General features: G+C 35.4%; 1 protein-coding gene and 1 long non-coding RNA gene across 2 annotated transcripts in view; both read right to left on the bottom strand.

Annotated features, from left to right (window-relative positions):
* Positions 1 to 21,924, bottom strand: part of LOC133182373 (B9 domain-containing protein 2-like) — a 613,772-nt gene that overhangs the window by 579,427 nt on the left and 12,421 nt on the right. The gene's annotated exons all lie outside the window — the stretch shown is intronic.
* LOC133183709 (uncharacterized) lies at positions 8,897 to 13,298 on the bottom strand. Its single transcript, XR_009720705.1, has 3 exons — positions 13,202 to 13,298; positions 10,216 to 10,659; positions 8,897 to 8,985 (listed from the first exon to the last, which is right to left on the bottom strand). It is a non-coding gene; the product is annotated as an uncharacterized LOC133183709 (long non-coding RNA).

Below are 21,924 nucleotides of genomic sequence, written 5' to 3' on the forward strand. Positions count from 1 at the left end.
CATTTGTATCTAAAAAAGAAGTAATCAATTGATAAAACCTTGAATTTGCATTTTTAATGTGATGAATCTGATTATGTTAGAGAATAGCTGCAGAACTGTAGCTTATGGTTTTATATTTTAGTCTTTGTCCATAACGCTACAGATTCCGTAATGCATATATTGTGCAATTTACGGCGCAAGATTTTCTGCGCACTTTGGGGATGTATTTCGCCACTTTCCAGCATTGGTCAATCAACGACTTTTCGTTGCAAGTTTGGTCAATACTTGTAAATTAAACTTGCTCCAAAAACTTTAACCTGCTCCAAAACCATCAACCTGGTTATTCTTTAGCTGAAATTGCGGCATCTGAAACCTTGACTCCTAGTACATGTATACTTGAAGCATCTCCCATGCATCTTTAACCTGGGAAACCAATGCCAAGGTTTATTGCATAAGCTCCCCCCAACTTTGAGGTGAGCTAAAAGTCTTCTCATCAACAACAAGGCCATGATTAGTGATATTAATAATGCAAGGATCCTTGGTGCAGAATCAAGTTTGTGCAAATGACGGTCCCCTGGTGTAGGGTGGAGCCACAATAGCAGATACATATTTTATACATTTGAATTTTTTAAAAATCTTCTTGTCAAGAACTGCAGGGACATGCTTAGTAATATGCACAATTTCTCAGGTAGTGAGGATTCAAGTTTGCTCAAAGTCATGGCCCCATGGGGTAGGATGGGGCTACAACTAATTAAGGGATAATATTTGAGATAAAAATTAAATTTTCTTGAGAACAACAGAGCAGTGATAGATATTATCCCTGTGTGGTTTATTCGAAACATGGCCCCATGGGAATATCTACTGGGAAAATCTAAAACTTAGAAATATATCCAGAGGACAAGAATGTCCCAATTAAGGTTCATTAATTATGCAACATGAAAAAAATACCCTCTTCTATGCTACATTAGGACGTACAAGTAGTAAGTTCAAGGTCACAAGGAAAGTTAAAGCAGAAAATTATGTCACAGTTAAATACTGCTTACATATTTGTAATAATTTAATGAAAAATATTTAATGTCAAAAGTCGAAGCAAATCAGATGATTCCCAAGTATATTTTAAAAATAGGTAATAAGATATTATAGAGCTAACCACAATGTTGTCTTTAAGGAGGAATGCCACACCAGAATTTTATTTAATAGGTCTTTAAGACATCCCTTTTAAACTATGGTTTCAACATTGAAAGACAGACATAGGCTCCTAATTATTTTATACGATTTTCTTTGTATTTTTTCAAAGAAGATGATAAAATTGTTTTATTTGCAAATAAGATGATTTATTGGTTAAAAATTGCTGTTAATAAATGCATAGAATGAATGCCTGATAAAATATGTAAAGAAAGGCAGGATAGACATTTTAATTTTTTAAATAAGTTTTTTTTTTTATGAAAATAAAACACATTATTTTTGAATATTTTTTAAACATATGGATATAATCCTCATAAAACTAGTCACAACTAGGGAGAACATTTTAGTCAATCACATTTTTTTAAAAAAAATTGAAAATGAAATTGCAAAATTTTAAGGAAAATAATTATTTTAATATTTGGACCAAGTCCCGATCAAAATTAAACTGATCTCGATCAAAATTAGCACAAAATAAATAATATAATAATTTATTTCCTTCTTTTTGTATTTACCACTAAGAAATCTATTTGATTGTCAAGTTCAAATACTTTTTAACCAATATTACACAAATTAAATTAAAATGTTTATCTGGCTTTTCTTTTACATATTTTATTAGATATTTATATTATGCATTATTAACAGCAAACTTTTACGCTAAAGCATCTTGTTTGCAAAAAAAACTTTTTTTTTCATTTTCTATGAGAAATTAGAAAAAAAAATTCTAAAATAATTAAGAGCTAATATCGGCCTTTCAATGCTGAAACCATAACTTAGCAGGGATGTCTTAAAGATCTATGAAATAAAATTTTGGTGAGGCATTCCTCCTTAATTAAGTGAGGCAAAGTCCCACACTAAACTAATAATCTAGTAGTTTGCATCCCTATAGATGCAACATTTATGCAATTTTGGTCTGATAGGGCTTGCACTTACTTGGGAATGGACTTGCCTAAAAACTTTAGTCACTCATCCAGAAAATGCAAGTCAATTTAAGCATCTGAAGCAAGTTTGAGAGTGTTCATTCCTTGATCCATCATACATGCAAGTTTAATAGTTTCTTGGCAATGGACCTGCTCGAAAAATTTTAACCTGGTCACTCATCTGAAAATTGTAGGCCAGATCCAGCATCCAAAGCAAGTCCAGTAGTGTGCATTCTTAGATGTATCATCCATGCAAGTTGGGTCAATGTAAGGCTTATAGTTACTTGGAAATGAGATCTGCTCCAAAAACATTAACCTTGTCATTTTCTAGCTGAAATTGCAGCATCTGAAACCTTGAATGCTATGAAGTATCCTCCATGCATCTCTGATTAAAATAGGGCATAGAAGTACCCGGTACTTGAAAAGAACTTTAACCTGAGACAAAGACACCGCCAGTAAATTACATAAGCTCCCCCAACTTCGTTGAGCCAAAAAAAAAAAAAAAAGAGGCCCATGGGCCACGACGCTCACCTGAGTCAATATGGCCCTGCTGTTCTTCGTCAGCATATTTCTTCTCCTATATTTCTCCTATATATTCCTATATAAAGCTTTGATCGCCTGTTCTAGGCATACCCTACCCCAAGGTGCCATGTTTTGAATGAAATTGAATATAAACCTTCTGAGGATGCTTCTATCTTCATATAACTAATCATGATTTTGCTGTTCTTTAAAACAGAATTTTAAATATGTCTAACACCCTGGGGTGGGGTGGGGGGGGGGGGTCATGATTTGAACAAACTTCAATGTACACTACCTGAGGATGCTTCCATATCAATATGACTGATCATGGCTTTGTTGTTCTTGAGATTGAAGGAGATTCTTAAAGATATCTCCTGTATGAGTTCTTTTGTAAAACTTTGATCCCCCATTATGGCCCCACCCTACTACTGGAGGATGCCTTAAACAAGCTTGAATCTACAATATTTGGGGATGGTTCCATATCAATATGACTAATTGTGGCTTAGTTGTTCTTGAGAAGATTTTTAAAGAATTTTCCTATATAATTCCTATGTAAAAATTTGATCCCCCATTGTAGCCCCACCCTACATCCTGGGGTCATGATTTGAACAAATTTGAATCTACACTACTTGAAGATGATTCCATATCAATATGACTAATTGTGGCTTTGTTGTTCTTGAGAAGATTTTTTTTAAAGATTTTCCCTATATATTCCTATGTAAAACTTTGATCCCCCATTGTGGCCCCACCCTACCCCCGGGGGTCATTTGAACAAACTTGAATCTACACTACCTGAGGATGATTCTATATCAATATGACTAATTGTGGCTTTGTTGTTCTTGAGAAGAAGATTTTTAAAGATTTTCCCTATATATTCCTATGTAAAACTTTGATCCCCCATTGTAGCCCCACCCTACCCCCGGGAGTCATGATTTGAACAAACTTGAATCTACACTACCTGAGGATGCTTTCATATCAATATGACTAATTGTGGCTTTGTTGTTCTTGAGAAGAAGATTTTTAAAGATTTTCCTTATATATTCCCATGTAAAATTTTGATCCCCCATTGTGGCCCCACCCGACTCCCGGGGTCGTGATTTGAACAAATTTGAATCTACACTACCTGAGGATAATTCCATATCAATATGACTAATTGTGGCTTTGTTGTTCTTGAGAAGAAGATTTTTAAAGAATTTTCCTAAGTATTCCTATATAAAAATTTGATCCCCCATTGTAGCCCCACCCTACCCCTGGGGGTCATGATTTGAACAAATTTGAATCTACACTACCTGAGGATGATTCAATAACAATATGACTAATTGTGGCTTTGTTGTTCTTGAGAAGAAGATTTTTAAAGGTTTTCCCTATATATTCCCATGTAAAATTTTGATCCCCCATTGTAGCCCCACCCTACCCCCGGGGGTCATGATCTGAACAAATTTTAATCTACACTACCTGAGGATGATTCCATATCAATATGACTAATTGTGGCTATGTTGTTCTTGAGAAGAAGATTTTTAAAGATTTTCCCTATATATGTAAAAATTTGATCCCCCATTGTGGCCCCACCCTACCCCCGGGGGTCATAATTTGAACAAATTTGAATCTACACTATGTAATGAAGACTTCACATAAGTATAAACTTTTCTGGCTCAATGGTTCTTGAGAAGAAGATTTTTAAAAGATGACACCAAATTTTCACCAATTCTTAATTATCTCCCCTTGGAAGAGGGCGTGGCCCTTCATTTGAACAAACTTGAACCCCTTTTACCCAAGGATGCTTTGTGGCAAGTTTGGTTGAAATTGGCCCAGTGGTTCTGGAGAAGAAGTCGAAAATGTGAAAAGTTTACAGACGGACAGATGGACAGACAGACAGACAGACGGACTACAGACAAAATGTGATCAGAAAAGCTCACTTGAGCTTTCAGCTCAGGTGAGCTAAAAATCTCTTTCTTGAGAACAGCAGGATCAATTTAACTAGGATGAGCATTGTGACCCTTTTTTTTTTTTAAATTTGTGCATGCATTTATTCAACTGTTGATGTTAATCCATTTGAAGAGAGCAATAAAGTTTGATTTTGCACCTCATTTCAACAAAATACTGCATTAAAAAATCAGAACTGAAGATGCCTTTACTAGCATTTTTTAAGAGATTTAAATTGATACATTGTACACATCAAAATAATTGATATTTTCCAATGATTAAAAAATATCATGATCAGTTGTGTCAACATTAAGAAGATGAGTGAACAATTGATGGAGTGCAGAATGCCTATTGATTCTGATATACAAGAATTATATTCAATTTTTTAATTTAGTCTTTAGAGTTATGTTAACATTATTGTAATTTATGAATTTATGTGATAAACAAAATTTTTCTGATGAAAATTTTCTCAGCAAAATTATTCTGTTATTAATTTAAAAAGTGTGGTATTCATGGGGTTTTAACCTTAGCAATAAACATAGGTAATCAAAGATTACGAAGCTCACCTCGACGAAGGTTATCTATAAGTAAGGCAAATCTCACATCATATTTTTTCTAGTTAGTGCACATCCCAAGATCAATATCTATACAAGTTTGGTTTAAGAAGGACTTATAATTACTTGGAAATAGACCTGCTCAAAAAACTTTAACCTTGTCACTCATCTGGAAAATCTAGGTCAGATTCAGCATCCGAAGCAAGTGTGTAGTGTTCATCCCTAGATGCATCATCCATGCAAGTTTGGTCCAGGTAGGGCGTATAGTTACTTGGGAATGGACCTGCTCCAAAAACTTTAACCTGGTCACTCATCTGGAAAATCTAGGTCAGATTCAGCATCCGAAGCAAGTGTGTAGTGTTCATCCCTAGATGCATCATCCATGCAAGTTTGGTCCAGGTAGGGCGTATAGTTACTTGGGAATGGACCTGCTCCAAAAACTTTAACCTGGTAACTCATCTGGAAATTCTAGGTCAGATCCAGCATCCGAAGCAAGTGTGGTAGTGTCCATCCCTAGATGCATCATCCATGCAAGTTTGGTTCAGGTAGGGCTTATAGTTACTTGGGAAAGGATCTGCTCCAAAAACTTTAACCTGGTCACTCATCTGGAAAATCTAGGTCAGATTCAGCATCCGAAGCAAGTGTGGTAGTGTCCATCCCTAGATGCATCATCCATGCAAGTTTGGTTCAGGTAGGGCGTATAGTTACTTGGGAATGGACCTGCTCCAAAAACTTTAACCTGGTCACTCATCTGGAAAATCTAGGTTAGATTCAGCATCTGAAGCAAGTGTGGTAGTGTCCATCCCTAGATGCATCATCCATGCAAGTTTGGTCCAGGTAGGGGTTATAGTTACTTGGGAATGGACCTGCTCCAAAAACTTTAACCTGGTCACTCATCTGGAAAAATCTAGGTCAGATCCAGCATCTGAAGCAAGTGTGGTAGTGTCCATCCCTATATGCATCATCCATGCAAGTTTGGTTCAGGTAGGGCGTATAGTTACTTGGGAATGGATCTGCTCCAAAAACTTTAACCTGGTCACTCATCTGGAAAATCTAGGTCAGATTCAGCATCCGAAGCAAGTGTGGTAGTGTCCATCCCTAGATGCATCATCCATGCAAATTTGGTTCAGGTAGGGCCTATAGTTACTTGGGAATGGACCTGCTCCAAAAACTTTAACCTTATCACTCATCTGGAAAATCTAGATTAGATTCAGCATCCGAAGCAAGTGTGGTAGTGTCCATCCCTAGATGCATCATCCATACAAGTTTGGTCCAGGTAGGGCGTATAGTTACTTGGGAATGGATCTGCTCCACAAACTTTAACCTGGTCACTCATCTGGAAAATCTAGGTAAGATCCAGCATCCGAAGCAAGTGTGGTAGTGTCCATCCCTAGATGCATCATCCATGCAAGTTTGGTCCAGGTAGGGCTTATAGTTACTTGGGAATGGATCTGCTCCAAAAACTTTAACCTGGTCACTCATCTGGAAAATCTAGGTTAGATCCAGCATCCGAAGCAAGTGTGGTAGTGTCCATCCCTAGATGCATCATCCATACAAGTTTGGTTCAGGTGGGGCGTATAGTTCCTTGGGAATGGACCTGCTCCAAAAACTTTAACCTGGTCACTCATCTGGAAAATCTAGGTCAGATCCAGCATCCGAAGCAAGTGTGGCAGTGTCCATTCTAGATGCATCATCCATGCAAGTTTGGTCCAGGTAGGGCTTATAGTAACTTGGGAATGGGACTTGCTCCTAAAACTTTAACCGGGACGCCGACGCCAACGCCGGGGGTATAGCATAAGCTCATCTCGACTTCGTCGAGGTGAGCTAAAAATGATAAGTATCAATTTCCTTTGAGACTAACACACTAACCACTATGCTACACGAATGCATTTAAATCATGTTTGTGATATGACCCTAAATGGACTCCAAGTATTTCTCGAAAAAGATACAAATGTTGTGTCATAATAGTGTATTTTTAAGAGGTAGTGGGTCTTTGCTCCATGTTTTTGTTCACCATGAAATGTACGGTCAAATCTTGTTATCTTGAACTTGATGGGACCGAAGAAAAACTTTGAGATATCCAATGATTCGAGATATCGAGGGTAAAATAAGTGATTGGGACTTCCAAATCAGTTCGATATATCCATGATATTTGAAATATTTTGGTGTTGGAGATACCGAAGTTCAACTGTATATTTTAACATAAACTTTGAGGATAAACTTTCAAAAAAATGAAGCAAAGACCCACTCATATTGAAAAATTGTGTAATAGTATGAGATAATAAAACCTTTTGCCCTCCTTATTGTGTGTTTGCTATTTTATAAGCAATAATTTCAATCTTTGTAAGATTTTTGCAAATTGTGGAGATTTAACATAAAGTATACTTTAATGTTAGATGAAGTATCAAAGGAAATTTTGCTATAATTGAGATTTAATTTTTTAACCTTCATGTTTGTTGTACTATAGGCATTTCTCTTGTCAATTTGTCTGTCCATCCTCTTTGGCATACATTCAGTAATGTCAATATACAATATAATACCAAAACTTTTCCTCTGCTTTTAAGGGCTTGGAACCTTCTGCTTGAAAAAACATACAAATATGTTTATTCAAGCAGGCAGCATTAAAAGTTCTGTGCTTTTTTGTTCTGCTCTTCTTTTTTTTTAATATATATTTTTTTCAAATCTTTTTTTTTTTGTTTGTTTTTCTTTCTTTCTTTTTTTGTTCTTTTTTTTTTTGTTTTTCTTTCTTTTTTTTTGTTTTTTGTTTTTGTTTTTTTTTTTCCCCTTTTTTGTGTTGTTTCTTTCTTTTTTTGTCTTTTCTTGTTTTCTTTTGGCTTTTTTTTTTGCACAAAACTTGCCAATTAAATCAGACATTCACAATTCACTATTTTACATAAACAAATCACAATTTAAATTAACAAATCACAATTTAAGATTAACAAATCACAATTCATGTTACAAATCATAATTTCACATCAAATTTCTCATCAATTACTTTTACTGCATATTTAGTCACATCAGTATATAAGGCATTCAATTTCACAATATTAAGCTAATAATCAGAATCAACTATACAAATTATTACTGGTACAGTAGCTGACAGAATTACATTCCAGGAATACTAATTTAATATTTAACAATCATTACATCTGCAACATGTATGATTTTTTGATTTTAGATAAAATAAAAACAGATTATTAAAGACAAAGCAGCCTACAACTAGTTGCGTTTTCAACCTCTCCTCCCCAGGCCAGCCTGGCAACCGTAGCGGCCAAGGATCCACGAAGTTCCAACCAGTAATGCCCCAGGGTATCGACAAGGCCTACTAAACAACTAGCTTTCAACTACTTCATCTAAACATTTTATAATATAAAATATTATAAACAAAATAAAATAACATTAGAGCAAAACAATAGATAACACAAGATTTTTACACTGGCACAGAGAAAAAGAATGGGGTCAGTGTGGGAGGAAGCCGGAGCACCCGGAGAAAACCCACGTGTCTGAGTGGGCGACCCCATACCCTCCTATGACTCAGACACCCATTTCCAAAACAAATGTTTTAAACAGAATTTGTTTTGGATTAAAAGAAATTATAACATTTTAAACTGGATGTGCTTGTGTGTACTTCACAGATCTGGCTTTCTGCATGGTCATCTTTGTCTTTCTCCACATGCGATCACAAGGATATGCCTCTTCAGTACTTTTATTTTCTGTCAATGAATGATAAAAAAAAGGTAATTGACCATAAGGACCAATGAAGTAAAATGAAGAACAGAGTTTTATAGAATGGCATAACTGAGTAAATTATTCAAATACCTGAGGGCTCCTTGTAATTTAAAATGTCAAGCACACCAACACGACTTCATCTAAGTCTCCTGGGTACTGTCACCAACTCATAAAGCACACTATAAAATAAAAGTTAATACTTCAGCATCTATGCAAGTACGAGGGTTGTTAAAAAAGTTCGCAGACACATTGATTTAGGGAAAATCTATTGTTTACTGTGAAGTATGACTTATGTCTGATTAAATTCCTATCTTTTGTTTATTAGTATGTAAAACAATCAGGTCCATTTACTAAAAAATTTGAAAATTTACAATTTTTACTATGCAGTCATAGGAATCACGGAGCAATCACTTGACGTTAAGTGACGTACGTGACAATCAGATTTCAAAACCGTTAAGCTTTTTCAAAGTTCCAAATATCTTTCATTTCTTTGGACTTTTCTTGTCTTTTTTCTACTTAGAAGTTAAATAACTATATCAAGACATGTTACTTTTCATCTATAATGTCTTTTGTGCTGTTTCGGAAATTAGTGAAAATTTAAAATAATAGTCTACGCAGTTAAGAGATCAGGTATGGAAACAATGCAAAATCCATAGGCGCAATGTCCTTGCGGTAAGTGGGGTAATGAGGTATCGATGGAGTTGATTATTAAAAATGTTAATCATTCCATTCTTATAAAGCTACTACATTTTGAATACTTTTGTCCTTTGTACATGTAGGCAATTTCCAGCAGCTTCTAGAAGCATTTTAGTTTATTTTAGACATTTTCCTGTCTGCACACATTATTTTTAGTAGTTCGGTGCTCCATGACGTTCCATGACATTCCCATTATTGGTTTTGTTTTTACACGTTGATTATTTATAAATGGCTATAAAACAGTCATACACCCTCCAATTTAATTCAATAATTTCGGCAAGTGACCTTTCATGAATACTGTAGCGACAGGTAAAATATCATAATTCTTTCTGCACTATAACTGTGCAATTTTTTATTTCAATAAAAAGTCTATGTACTGTTAACGTGCGAAAAAGTAGCATGCTCCGTGAAGCATGTTTTACCAAAATAATATAGCTGTATATTTTTTAAGGATTACCAGAAAACATCAAATCTTTGTATATTTATTGGAAAATAGGTAAAGTTTTTATCTGGAGAGTTTAACCGGTTTCATGGAAAAAGCGCACTCACAATAGAACTTGTCCGCGAACTTTTCTAACAACCCTCGTATAAACAGAAATTAATAAAAGAACAGACATATCTAAGTTAAATATTATATAGCTCTAAGAGATATTCTTTTGCTGTACTTTTTCAAAAAAAGATGTTGGATCATAATGATTATATATGTCACGTACCTGATCAGTGACAGTTCTCCACAGTGATTAGTCTTGCTTTTGGGGAGGTCATCATCCATCAGTCTTGTCTTTTCCAGGTTTTTCCACCAATGTAGCTGCTCATTTCAACATCTTAGAGGGTCAACAACCATCAACCTTGCCTTTTCCAGGTTTTTTCACCGATTCATGTCTGGCTATAACTGCTATTTCCACATCTTGGAGGGTCAACATCCATCAGTCTTGCCTTTTCCAGGTTTTTCCACCAATTCATATCTGACTATGGCTGCTTATTTCCACATCTTGGAGGGTCAAAATCCATCAACATTGCATTTTCAACCAGTTGTTTCTACCAATTCCTGTTAGGCTTCAAATGCTTTTTTCACATTGTCCAAAATAACTTTATGAACACCATTCTTGGAAGTCTCCTCTTCAACCTGCCAGATGGATTATGATTATCTCATTTGCCTAAAAGAAAGAGAAAAGGGGGGTCAGTGTGGGAGGAAGTCGAAATACCCAAAGAGATTTAACCCATGTGTCCGAATTGGGCGACCCCATACCCATTTGTGTAATTGGACAACCTTTACAAAAATGTTTTTTAAAATGGTTTTTGATGTTGCTAGAATGCATTTATATCAGTGCTTTGAAGGTTTGGATATTTAAGCTTGTCCTGCTTTTCCATACATTATCTCAAGAATGTGCTCCCTTAAATTTGGGGCTCCCTCTTATTTTCTGTAAATGAATGAAGCAAGAAGTAATTGTCAGGTTATAAAAAAAGCAAGAGGCACAAGCATGAGTATAATGTAACTCTGTAAAGGATCCATAGACTGAATATAAAATAAAACAACAAAAGCTAAAAAATGAAGCTATGTTGCCCAAAATCAGGAGAAAAAAAATAATCAGGAATCAGCAAAATAATTTAGTGCTCTGAGTAACATACCTTACAAGTTGATCTATTTATCTGACTGCACTTTCCCCCATTTGACACTATCCCCATGCAGATTAAATAAAACACTATTTCTTGAACACTGATAGTAAACAAATCTCATTCCCTCTCAACATTAACCTCATTTAGTCTTTGAAGAACATTTAATGTACAAATATTTTTTGTCCAATTTTTATTTATGTATTGTTTACAAGTCCTCCTGACCACTAAAAACTATGAAAGTACTTTTCGTATTAAATATTATAAAAATTCTTGTAGAATTCTGTTATTCAATTGACCTTTCAATTACAATATTTAAGGTGATTAATTATCATAGATGAACAGAAAAGAGCAATAACTTCTGTCAGTAGAATACTAGTACAAAGAGGTAAAGCACACTTAGTAAATGGCATGGCCTACAATACAGCACATTTACAACCATCCAAAATATTTCAATATTTTATGATACAGTGGAACTTTGATATTTTGACGATTGATATCTCGAAGACCATAATTATGTCAAAGTAATTTGGAAGTACCAACCACTTATTATTTAAGTGTTTTGGCCCTGATATCTCAAATTCCCAGATATCTCAAAGTTTTTTCTCAGTCCCATTGAGTTCGATATAACAAGGTTCAACTGTATTTAGTAAATCTAGCTATAAACAAATACAAATTATACCATTAAATGGCAAAAAATAGTCATAATCATCTCAAAATCAATGAAATTTACAGAATTTGCATACGATATATGGAGAACTATCAAGTGAGCATTATAAAAAAAAAAGAGATTTACGTATTTGATCCAACTTAAACCAGAGACATCTTAAAGGGGTTATGTTCTTTTGATGTTATATAGCATACAGTTATATTAAAATCTTTGGTTTAACTTGGTCTTCATATTAAAAATTGATTATATACATGTACCTCAGTTATCCTATTAAGACTCTATCTTGGTGCTATATATACTCAATAGACACCTGCTTTGTTACTAGTCTGCTAGTCTAGTGTTGTTGGCTGATATGTTTTTGTGTTTGAGGTCTCGGTTCAAATCTGGTAAAAATTCCCTTCTTCATTACAACTTTATATATTCTGTTTGCTTCTAAATGCACAGGGGCAGAGAAGAATTTCAAAAAAAAATAATGCAATTTCACCATAGATCCATTACAAAGCCCCACCCTAACACCATAGTTTCTGACCATAGGGCAAAGAAATTCGCAAGAGGCACCTTGCTCATCATAACTATGCACTTAGTATGTTGCTCTTTACCCACGGGCAGAGAAGATTTTGAAAGAACTAATGCATTTTCACTATCTTAATTATGAATAGAGCTCTGCTCCAACACCAAAACCCCTGAACCATGCAGAGGCCACAAGTTCAGAATTCTTAAACCAGCACCCTTGCTCTTCATACCTATGCACTTAGTTTATCTGCAAAATACCTAGGGGCAGAGAAGACTTTCAAAGAAATAATGCAGCTTCACTATGTATTGAAAATAGCCCTTCAGCCACCCCCCCCCCCTTCTTATAAAATTGAACTAACTCTCAGGGGCCACAAATTTCACAATTTTTTAAGAGGCACTCTTGATCATCATAACCATGCACTTTATTTATTTGCCAAATATCTAGGAGCAGAAAAGTTTTTTAAATAATAATGCATTTTACCTATAATCAATAGAGCCTCCCTCCTGCAGAATCCCTGACCCCAAGACCACAAATTTCACAATTTTGGAAGAGGCACCCGTGCTCATCATAATTATGCCAACAGTTTGACTGCTTGATGTCCAGGAGTAAAGAACCTTTTTAAAGATAACACTAATTTTGATGGTTTAATTTAGCCTCACCCCTAAGCCCCTAAGGCCCAGAGTGGCAGGGGCCATGAAATTCATATTTTTATTCCCCTTCAATCATAGCTGGATATTCTGTGCCAAAATTGGTTAAAATAGGTTTAGCCCTTCTAGAGAAGAAGTGAAAACGTTAAAATGTTAACACGACTGATGAGGACAGACAAATAGCAATAGGTCACCTGAGTCACTTAGGTGACCTAAAAATTACAAAAATAGTAATCAAGGTAACTTTGCCATACCTGAATGGTCCACATTCTTGATAATGTCATCAAGCAAATCACAGCAAGCCCACAAGATCTGCTTAATTCCCAGTACTTTGAATGGTCTCCAAATCTTCAAACTTTAAAGAAGAGGAAACACACGCTATATAGTATCCACTAGAACAAAACAGAAAAATGAGAAAAACTATTGACACCCCAAGGAAAACCATTGTCAGCGAAGGTTGAAAGTGCTTTTCACAGGGGTGTCAATTTAAACTATACTCTCAAAAATTGTGCAGTTTATTTTTTATACTGATTGTCTAATTGATATAGGATGTCAGCAAAATTGAAGATCGTTGTTAAGTTCAGAAAGTTTTCAAACTCCCTGCTTCTGTTTTTCTCAATAAGAAATTTAAGCTTTGAAGATTAGCCTATCTCTTTGTTTGTTTGATACTTATAACAGAGTCCCTTTATCATCACAAGTTTGTTATTTCTGCACTAGCTTGCAAGCATGCTTTTATGGTCTGTTGTTTGTTGTTTTAAATCAAGCTATAACGGGAATGGACGCAAGCTTTATGATTGATGTCAAGTTTATTTGGCTTCTTTCAAATGCACAGGTGACATCTTGAGAATTCTACCATACATGCATAATTTACATGCATGTGACATTATTGTTAATTGTTGTCAAGTGTTGCTAATGCTGAGGGTAACATTATATAAATGTTGCATGTAGTTGAGTGTAACATTGAAAATTTTCACCCCAAGAAAACCAAAATTGGCTGCACCTCGGTCGACAGTGGTTTTCAAGGGGTGAAAATTTTCAATGTTACACTCAACTACATGCAATATTTATCATATCATACTGAATGTTTTATACAAATACATATAATAGTGAACTGTGTGTGCATAAATTCTGGGCAGTCACTATGTTTTGGAATATCACCCGTCGTCAAGCAATGTTAACTGTTGCTACGCTGGAGGGCGTGGCTTCATCATTCAGCGGGTAATAGTGTTTTTTCACAAATGTTTCTCGACAAATCAGATTCAACTAATTTACATGACAGTATAATATTACAAATTGTTAAATGTGTCTTAAAACCAATCAGATTTTAGTATACAACATGACGTACAGACTATAATGAAAAAAATGTCAAACATGAACTGAAATTTGATTAGAATTTCACAGCTTAAACAACTTATATCAGATGTATCATTCTGGGGTCTTGTATCACTTTCATCTTATATCACTTTCAACAGTAAACACTCATTGATGAAGCATTAAAGTCAAATATTTGTGCACTGAAGCCTCTGAGCAGGGAATTCTGCAAGCAAGGTGTGCATCAGGTCACATAGTGTTAACATGATAGCACAGCCTGTATTTATAGAATGTGACACAGACAGGCCTTGGAAGGCTCATTGAAAAACACATATTTTAAGCAATCTTATTAAGTCAAAAGAAGAACATGGGAGAAAATGCATTAACATTAATGTTCAATATTTGTTTTAAAAAAATCTTCACTTCTCTTTACTTTGTGTTTGTTAAAGTGTTTGAGTTAACTGTCTCAATAGTATGTAGAGTATATGCACCGTGTTTCTTAGCATAAATTTTAATTTGGGTGTGAAGAGTCAGAATGTCTGGTTGAATGTACACCATTACAAAAGCTTAGGCTACTGCTGAATGACTTCAAGCTATGCAACGTACCGGCTAAAAATTCAGTCTGCTAGTTAACTTGACCTTGTTTAAAAGATTTTTTTCATTGATGTCAATTGTCAAAAACACATTTAAAGTACAGTACTGGTAAGAGTATGTCCAAGAATTGCAAGATGTCTTTGACTGCTTGGTTTCAGAGTCTTACACAAGTAAAAGCCAATCTTTCCATTTATTTTTAAACTCATTTACACATGTGTATTTGATTACTTTTTGTTGTACTACATTTCATTGCATATAGTATGTTTTAATGTATCCAAGCAATCCTTATAATGTCAAAACCTCATTACCACATTTAGTTCTGTATATAAAAGATTAAATATTTTTAACAATACTTAAGTCCTTTTTGAATATTGGGCTTGAAAGTACATGTACAACTATCTCTTGGAAACTATATATTCTGAGCTTCACAGTTCCTGAACCTTCTGGCATTCCCAATGTGGGAATCCCATGAAATAATATGAAAAATTGTTTCCTCACATGTCTGAGAAGCTACACAATTTATGTCCTGTTCACACAGATTCGATTTAAATGCAAGTTACAGTGAATTAAATCTGAATCGCATTCACACAGAGAATTTCATGAGAATTAGTTTAATTCGAATTAATTAACTGCCATAAAATTATTTCGCATTAGCTTCATATGAACGCCAAGCAAAGCTAATTTGAATGAAATTCTGGTGCATGCATAATAGCAAAATTAAGCCACCTGCCACAATATGTCATTGGTTGATAATTCAGTACTTACACTATTTTTTTTAGTGAAAAACAAAGAAAAAATAAGTTTATCACTAAACATCTGTACAGACACTACGATATTATGTCAAACACTGGAAATTTCAAACCCATTATATAACACTTTATTTTTAGCTAAGATATGTTAATTTATTCTGAATTATAGGCCATATAATTTGGATCTATTTATCAATAAGAAAATCTTGGATCATGATTATGTTACATACCTGATCAGTGTCAGTTATCTACTGTGAAAAGTCTTGAAAGGGGGGGGGGGGGGGTTAACATCCATCAGGTTTGTCTCCTCCATTTGTTTCCACCAAGTCCTGTTGGCTGCAGCTGCTGTTTCCACATCTTGGAAGATCAACATCCATCAGCCTTGCCTCCTCCAGTTGTTTCCACCAAGTCCTCGCCCCAAGACCATAAACTGAGACGGAGTCAGAATTTTTATTTTCAATATCTTGAGTTTCATATCTAATGTATTTGCTAAAACATTACCAGTTTTGTATAGCATTTGAATTCAAACATATGGTGGCATTTTTGTCTCATAATCAAAATCATTCAAAAGTTATTTTGGTTTGAAATTTTGACTGAAGTCTATTCTCAGTTTATGGTCTTGAGGCCTGTTGAGAGCAGCTGGTGTTTCCACATCTTGGAAGATCATTGTTCATCAGGTTTGCCTCAACATTCATCAGCCTTGCCTCCTGCAGTTGTTTCCACCAAGTCCTTTTGGATGGGGCTGCTGTTTCCACAATACGGAAGATTAACAACCATCAGCTTTGCCTCCTACAGTTGTTTCCACCATGTCCTGTTGTCAGCATCTGCACTTTTTCAGAGTCAATATCCATTAGCCTGTAGGAAATATCTTCCATGCTTACAGGGCTCCAGTTTTGATCTGCCAGATAGTTCTTCAAGTGCCTTTCTCAATCTCTTATCCTGGAAGGGGCAAAAAGGGGTTATGAATACTTACACTTTAACAAAAAAATCAACTTAAGGAAAAAAAATTTATCATTCTGCATAAAAGATCTACTATCTTGAAGAAGGGGATCTCTGATTAAGTGCAGTGATATGGACTGAGCTTGATGGGGAAAATTTTTCTATGAAAAGATGGTGGGAGAAACATAAAGGACAAAGGTATGGCCCTTGTTTGATATAAAAATCGAAATGCAGTTAAAATTAATAACTGTAAGTGATGCTTGTTTTGTATTGATTTAAAGTGTATTAATGGAAGCTACAAGAAAATGAAAAATTAGGAAATTCCTCAATTCTGATGAAATTTCATCAGATTTCTGTGATTTCTATACATGATGTGTATCTGATATCAGTGTATGATATATGTAAATTTTAATAGACTGTGAAGCTTGGAAACAAAATGGCTCTTAAAATTATTACACAAATGAGTATCATTCAAACCAATTTTATATAACACTTTATTTGTAGCTGTGTTGATTTAATTATTCTAAATTGAAGCCATTGTAAGTTGGTATTTTTTATCAATAAGATGATCATTGATCATGATTATGTCACATACCTGATTAGGCAGTGTCAGTTATCTACTGTAAAATGTCTTGAAAGGGGTGGGGTTAATATCCATCAGACTTGTCTTCTCCATTTGTTTCCACTAAGCCCTGTTGGCTGCAGTTGCTGTTTCCACATGATTCTTGGAAGATCATTGTCAATCAGGCTTTTGTATTCCAGTTGTTTCCACCAAGTTCTGTTGGCTGCAGTTGCAGTTTCCTCATCTTGGAAGATCATTGCCTATCAGGCTTGCCTCCTGCATTTGTTTCATCCAAGTCCTGTTGGCTGCAGCTGCTGTGTCCACATTTTGGAAGATCAACATCCATCAGACTTGCTCCTCCAGTTGTTTTCACCAAGTCCTGATGGGTGCAGCTACTGTTCCTACATCTTGGAGATTCATTGTCCATCAGGCATGCATATTCCAGTTGTTTCCACCATGTCCTGTTGTCTTTTTTAATTAAAACTGAAAGAGAGGTAGCTTTTTGAAAAATTATTTACAGATGTACAGACAGACAAGGGACACCTTCTTATGCATTAGCTCTTCTAGTCTCTGACCAGTAGAGCTAACACATTGGCCATTGCCAAGAAAAGCTACACAATATCAAGCATTATTTTCTTTATTATCGAAAGATGAATCAAGTCAATTAGCACAGTTTTACTTTTTTCAGGAACATTTTAAATCATCAAACAATACTAGTGATGCATTATTTAAGTTATTTTCTAACTCTGAATTTTTGATTAATTCAATACTTTCTGTTACATTTTACCTTGTCTTGCTTAAGAATATTGCTTATTCCTCTGCAACTTTCAAGCTTTGTCCAACCATAAAATAAAGCTGTAAAAAGAACCAATATAATTAGATAATAGGCCCTCAATCAGGTCAGAAGTTTCAGTTGAAACACAAGGTTTCAACACTTCAAGTCTTTTATATCCACCATGTCCAATGTAGATACCACTGCAAAATACAACAAAGAACATTAGACACATACTTAATACTGATACCATAACTAATAACTAATACTGGCATACCAATAACAAATAACTAAAACTGATAACAATAACAAATAACTAAAACTGATAACAATAACAAATACCTAATATTCATACCAATAACAAATAACTAAAACTGATAACAATAAGAAATAACTAAAATTCATACCAATAACAAATAACTAAAACTCATAACAATAACAAATAACTAAAACTCATAACAATAATGAATAACTAAAACTAATAACAAAAACAAATAACATAATCATAACAACAACAAAATTATACTAATAAGAATTATAGCAAATTAAACACTTAACTTACTAAACTAACATAACAAATAACAAACAAAACTTGAATAAACAAGTGTCTAACAAAAAAAACCTATTGTAACAAATAACTTATAGCAAGAACAGAACTAACAAAACAATGTTAGATAAATAATATTATCTAAAATTTAACAAAAAAATTACAACTAACAACACCAACAAAGCAAAAACTAAAACAAATAACTAAAATAACAAAAAAACCTAACATAAACATAATAATACCCCCCCCCCCCTCCAGCGTTGTTGGGATGCTGTTCCAATCCAATATGCCCAGCCGCCTCCAAGTCCTTATTCCACCATCTCCAACGATGAAGTCCCGGAAAAGAGAAAACAGAGAAGATTAGACAAACAAAAAACAACAAAACAAAAAATCTATTACAAGAGATGTGCTGAGAATGGGGGAGGGGAGGGAAATGTTAGTACTTAGTGGGAGTGCCAAAATAATAATGAAACGATCTTACCTCTACTATTTCTTAATGACTAAGAAATACCTCCATTCCAGCGTTGTTGGGATGCTGTTCCAATCCAATATGCCCAGCCGCCTCCAAGTCCTTATTCCACCATCTCCAACGATGAGGTCCCGGCAAAGAGAAGACAGAGAAGATTAGACAAACAAAAAACAACAGAACAAAAAATCTATTACAAGAGATGTGCTGAGAGTGGGGAGGGGAGGGAAATGTTAGTACTTAGTAGGAGTGCCAAAATAATAATGAAACGATCTTACCTCTGCTATTTCTTAATGACTAAGAAATACCTCCATTCCAGCGTTGTTGGGATGCTGTTCCAATCCAATAAGCCTAGCTGCCTCCAAGTCCTTATTCCACCATCTCCAACGATGAGGTCCCGGCAAAGAGAAAACAGAGAAGATTAGACAAACAAAAAACAACAGAACAAAAAATCTATTACAAGAGATGTGCTGAGAGTGGGGAGGGGAGGGAAATGTTAGTACTTAGTAGGAGTGCCAAAATAATAATGAAACGATCTTACCTCTGCTATTTCTTAATGACTAAGAAATACCTCCATTCCAGCGTTGTTGGGATGCTGTTCCAATCCAATAAGCCTAGCTGCCTCCAAGTCCTTATTCCACCATCTCCAACGATGAGGTCCCGGCAAATAGAAAACAGAGAAGATTAGACAAACAAAAAACAACAAGACAAAAAAACTATTACAAGAGATGTGCTGAGAGTGGGGAGGAGAGGGAAATGTTAGTACTAAGTAGGAGTGCCAAAATAATAATGAAACGATCTTACCTCTGCTATTTCTTAATGACTAAGAAATACCTCCATTCCAGCGTTGTTGGGATGCTGTTCCAATCCAATAAGCCCAGCCGCCTCCAAGTCCTTTTTCCACCATCTCCAACGATGAGGTCCCGGCAAAGAGAAAACAGAGAAGATTAGACAAACAAAAAACAATAGAACAAAAAAAACTATTACAATAGATGTGCTGAGAGTGGGGAGGGGATGGAAATGTTAGTACTTAGTAGGAGTGCCAAAATAATAATGAAACGATCTTACCTCTGCTATTTCTTAATGATTAAGAAATACCTCCATTCCAGCGTTGTTGGGATACTGTTCCAATCCAGTAAGCCCAGCCGCCTCCAAGTCCTTATTCCACCATCTCCAACGATGAGGTCCCGGCAAAGAGAAAACAGAGAAGATTAGACAAACAAAAAACAACAAAACAAAAAAACTATTACAAGAGATGTGCTGAGAGTGGGGAGGGGAGGGAAATGTTAGTACTTAGTAGGAGTGCCAATATAATTATGAAACGATCTTACCTCTGCTATTTCTTAATGACTAAGAAATACCTCCATTCCAGCGTTGTTGGGATGCTGTTCCAATCCAATAAGCCCAGCCGCCTCCAAGTCCTTTTTCCACCATCTCCAACGATGAGGTCCCGGCAAAGAGAAAACAGAGAAGATTAGACAAACAAAAAACAATAGAACAAAAACAAGAGGCCCATGGGCCACATCGCTCACCTGAGCACATTGGCAAGGCAGAAGCACAAATCAGTTCAGTATTGAAAAGAAATTGGGGGGGGGGGGGGGGCGCTTGAATTATAAACTACCTGATGATGCTTCCATGTCAATATAACAAATGGTTTTGTTGTACTTGAGATGATTTTTAAAAAAATTTCCCATATATTCCTTTGTAAAAATTTGATCCCCCATTGTGGCTCCTCCCTATCCTAGGGGTCATCATTTGAACAACCTTGAATCTACACTACCTGAGGATGCTTCCATATCAATATGACTAAACATAGCTTTTCTGTTCTTGAGAAGAAATTTTTTTCTATATGTTCTTATGTAAAACTTTCGATCCCCCTATTGGGCCCCACCCTACCCTCGGGGGTCATCATTTGAACAAAATTGAATTTACACTACCTGAGGATGCTTCCATATCAATATGACTAAACATGGTTTTCAGTTCTTGAGAAGAACATATTTTCCTATATGTTCCTATGTAAAATTTTCGATCCCCCATTATAGCCCATCCCTATCCCCTGGGGTCATCATTTTTACAAACTTGAATCTACACTACCTGAGGATGCTTCCATATCAAAATGACTAATCATGGCTTTGCAGTTCTTCATCAGAAGATATCTTCCTATACATTTCTATTTCAAACTTTTATCCTCCATTGTGGCCCCACCCTAACCCAGGGGGTCATGATTTGAACAAACTTGAATCTACACTACCTGAGGATACTTCCACATAAATATGATCAATCAGGGCTTTGCTGTTCCTGAGAAGAAGATTTTTAAAGATTTTTCCTATATATTTCTATGTAAAACTTTGATCCTCCATTGTGGCCCCGCCCTACCCCTGGGGGGGGGAGGATTTGAACAAACTTGAATCTACACTACCTGAGGATGCTTTCATATCAATATGACCAATTAGGGCTTTGCTGTTATTGAGAAGAAGATTTTTAAAGATTTTTCCTATATATTTCTATGTAAAACTTTGATCCTCCCTTGTGGCCCCGCCCTACCCCCAGGGGTCATGATTTGGACAAACTTGAATCTACACTACCTGAGGATGCTTCCATATCAATATGTGCAATTAGGGCTTTGCTGTTATTGAGAAGAAGATTTTTAAAGATTTTTCCTATATATTTCTATGTAAAACTTTGATCCTCCATTGTGGCCCCGCCCTACCCCCGGGGGGTCATGATTTGAACAAACTTGAATCTACACTACCTGAGGATGCTTCCATATAAATATGACTCATCATGGCTCTGCTGTTATTGAGAAGAAGATTTTTAAAGGTTTTTCCTATATATTTCTATGTAAAACTTTGATCCTCCATTGTGGCCCGGCCCTACCCCCGGGGGTCATGATTTTAACAAACTTGAATCTACACTACCTGAGGATGCTTCCATATCAATATGACCAATTAGGGCTTTGCTGTTATTGAGAAGAAGATTTTTAAAGATTTTTCCTATATATTTCTATGTAAAACTTTGATCCTCCATTGTGGCCCCG

This window comes from Saccostrea echinata, unplaced genomic scaffold, assembly GCF_033153115.1.
Source record: "Saccostrea echinata isolate AGI-Se365-2 ecotype Australia unplaced genomic scaffold, CSIRO_AGI_Sech_v1 ptg000009l, whole genome shotgun sequence".
Taxonomy (NCBI): Eukaryota; Metazoa; Mollusca; class Bivalvia; order Ostreida; family Ostreidae; genus Saccostrea; species Saccostrea echinata.